Source organism: Oncorhynchus masou, chromosome 7 (genome assembly GCF_036934945.1).
Source record: "Oncorhynchus masou masou isolate Uvic2021 chromosome 7, UVic_Omas_1.1, whole genome shotgun sequence".
Classification (NCBI taxonomy): domain Eukaryota; kingdom Metazoa; phylum Chordata; class Actinopteri; order Salmoniformes; family Salmonidae; genus Oncorhynchus; species Oncorhynchus masou.
Genome location: NC_088218.1, coordinates 17,175,354 through 17,178,879, shown reverse-complemented (window position 1 = coordinate 17,178,879; position 3,526 = coordinate 17,175,354).

The following is a 3,526-nucleotide window of genomic DNA, read 5'->3' as shown; positions in this document are numbered from 1 at the left end:
GTGACCATGCCATTTTCAATAATGTCCATCAGGTCTCTCAGTCAACACTGGCACGCATCCTGAAAAGACATCAGGTTCAAATGAAACAACTTTATCGAGTGCCCGTCCTCCGTCATGCCAAAATAGCCCTTACAACACACCTCACATTCTCACATTTTTGGACCGATTGCACCACATTGTCACAGCAGGTAATGAAATGCACCAGATGTAATACACGGTCATCTGGGACAATGGGTCATTCCACCACTCTGCTTTGGTCCAGAACTGGTTTCAACACCATCCACAGTTGACAGTACTATACCTTCCACTATACTCTCCGCTTCTCAACCCTGTCGAAGAGTTTTTCTCTGCATGGAGGTGGAAGGTTTACGATCTCCAGCCCCAGGCTCAGGTACCCCTCATTCAGGCCAGGAAGGTTTACGATCTCCAGCCCCAGGCTCAGGTACCCCTCATTCAGGCCAGGAAGGTTTACGATCTCCAGCCCCAGGCTCAGGTACCCCTCATTCAGGCCAGGAAGGTTTACGATCTCCAGCCCCAGGCTCAGGTACCCCTCATTCAGGCCAGGAAGGTTTACAATCTCCAGCCCCAGGCTCAGGTACCCCTCATTCAGGCCAGGAAGGTTTACGATCTCCAGCCCCAGGCTCAGGTACCCCTCATTCAGGCCAGGAAGGTTTACGATCTCCAGCCCCAGGCTCAGGTACCCCTCATTCAGGCCAGGAAGGTTTACGATCTCCAGCCCCAGGCTCAGGTACTCCTCATTCAGGCCAGGAAGGTTTACGATCACCAGCCCCAGGCTCAGGTACCCCTCATTCAGGCCAGGAAGGTTTACGATCTCCAGCCCCGGGCTCCAGGTACCCCTCATTCAGGCCAGGAAGGTTTACGATCTCCAGCCCCAGGCTCAGGTACCCCTCATTCAGGCCAGGAAGGTTTACGATCTCCAGCCCCAGGCTCAGGTACCCCTCATTCAGGCCAGGTAGGTTTACAATCTCCAGCCCCAGGCTCAGGTACTCCTCATTCAGGACAGGAAGGTTTACTATCTCCAGCCCCAGGCTCAGGTACCCCTCATTCAGGCCAGGAAGGTTTACGATCTCCAGCCCCAGGCTCAGGTACCCCTCATTCAGGCCAGGTAGGTTTACGATCTCCGGCCCCAGGCTCAGGTACCCCTCATTCAGGCCAGGAAGGTTTATGATCTCCAGCTCCAGGCTCAGGTACCCCTCATTCAGGTCAGGAAGGTTTATGATCTCCAGCCCCAGGCCCAGGTACCCCTCATTCAGGCCAGGTAGGTTTACGATCTCCAGCCCCAGGCTCAGGTACCCCTCATTCAGGTCAGGAAGGTTTACGATCTCCAGCCCAAGGCTCAGGTACTCCTCATTCAGGTCAGGAAGGTTTACGATCTCCAGCCCCAGGCTCAGGTACCCCTCATTCAGGTCAGGAAGGTTTACGATCTCCAGCCCAAGGCTCAGGTACCCCTCATTCAGGTCAGGAAGGTTTATGATCTCCAGCCCCAGGCTCAGGTACCCCTCATTCAGGTCAGGAAGGTATACGATCTCCAGCCCCAGCCCCAGGTACCCCTCATTCAGGCCAGGAAGGTTTACGATCTCCAGCCCCAGGCTCAGGTACCCCTCATTCAGGCCAGGAAGGTTTACGATCTCCAGCCCAAGGCTCAGGTACCCCTCATTCAGGTCAGGAAGGTATACGATCTCCAGCCCCAGCCCCAGGTACCCCTCATTCAGGCCAGGAAGGTTTATGATCTCCAGCTCCAGACTCAGGTACCCCTCATTCAGGCCAGGAAGGTTTACGATCTCCAGCCCCAGGCTCAGGTACCCCTCATTCAGGTCAGGAAGGTATACGATCTCCAGCCCCAGCCCCAGGTACCCCTCATTCAGGCCAGGAAGGTTTACGATCTCCAGCCCCAGGCTCAGGTACCCCTCATTCAGGCCAGGTAGGTTTACGATCTCCAGCCCCAGGCTCAGGTACCCCTCATTCAGGCCGTGGAGGATTACGATCTCCAGCCCCAGGCTCAGGTACCCCTCATTCAGGCCAGGAAGGTTTACGATCTCCAGCCCCAGGCTCAGGTACCCCTCATTCAGGTCAGGAAGGTTTACGATCTCCAGCCCCAGACTCAGGTACCCCTCATTCAGGTCAGGAAGGTTTACGATCTCCAGCCCAAGGCTCAGGTACCCCTCATTCAGGTCAGGAAGGTTTACGATCTCCAGCCCCAGGCTCAGGTACCCCTCATTCAGGTCAGGAAGGTTTACTATCTCCAGCCCCAGGCTCAGGTACCCCTCATTCAGGCCAGGAAGGTTTACGATCTCCAGCTCCAGGCTCAGGTACCCCTCATTCAGGCCAGGTAGGTTTACGATCTCCGGCCCCAGGCTCAGGTACCCCTCATTCAGGCCAGGAAGGTTTATGATCTCCAGCTCCAGGCTCAGGTACCCCTCATTCAGGTCAGGAAGGTTTATGATCTCCAGCCCCAGGCTCAGGTACCCCTCATTCAGGCCAGGTAGGTTTACGATCTCCGGCCCCAGGCCCAGGTACCCCTCATTCAGGCCAGGTAGGTTTACGATCTCCAGCCCCAGGCTCAGGTACCCCTCATTCAGGTCAGGAAGGTTTACGATCTCCAGCCCAAGGCTCAGGTACTCCTCATTCAGGTCAGGAAGGTTTACGATCTCCAGCCCCAGGCTCAGGTACCCCTCATTCAGGTCAGGAAGGTTTACGATCTCCAGCCCAAGGCTCAGGTACCCCTCATTCAGGTCAGGAAGGTTTATGATCTCCAGCTCCAGGCTCAGGTACCCCTCATTCAGGTCAGGAAGTTTTACGATCTCCAGCCCCAGGCTCTCCCCTCATTCAGGTCCCTCCAGCCCCAGCCCCAGGTACCCTCATTCAGGCCAGGAAGGTTTACGATCTCCAGCCCCAGCCCCAGGTACCCCTCATTCAGGCCAGGAAGGTTTACGATCTCCAGCCCCAGGCTCAGGTACCCCTCATTCAGGCCAGGAAGGTTTACGATCTCCAGCCCAAGGCTCAGGTACCCTCATTCAGGTCAGGAAGGTTTACGATCTCCAGCCCCAGCCCCAGGTACCCCTCATTCAGGCCAGGAAGGTTTAAGATCTCCAGCCCCAGACTCAGGTACCCCTCATTCAGGCCAGGAAGGTTTACGATCTCCAGCCCCAGGCTCAGGTACCCCTCATTCAGGTCAGGAAGGTATACGATCTCCAGCCCCAGCCCCAGGTACCCCTCATTCAGGCCAGGTAGGTTTACGATCTCCAGCCCCAGGCTCAGGTACCCCTCATTCAGGCCAGGTAGGTTTACGATCTCCAGCCCCAGGCTCAGGTACCCCTCATTCAGGCCGTGGAGGATTACGATCTCCAGCCCCAGGCTCAGGTACCCCTCATTCAGGCCAGGAAGGTTTACGATCTCCAGCCCCAGGCTCAGGTACCCCTCATTCAGGTCAGGAAGGTTTACGATCTCCAGCCCCAGGCTCAGGTACCCCTCATTCAGGCCAGGAAGGTTTACGATCTCCAGCCCC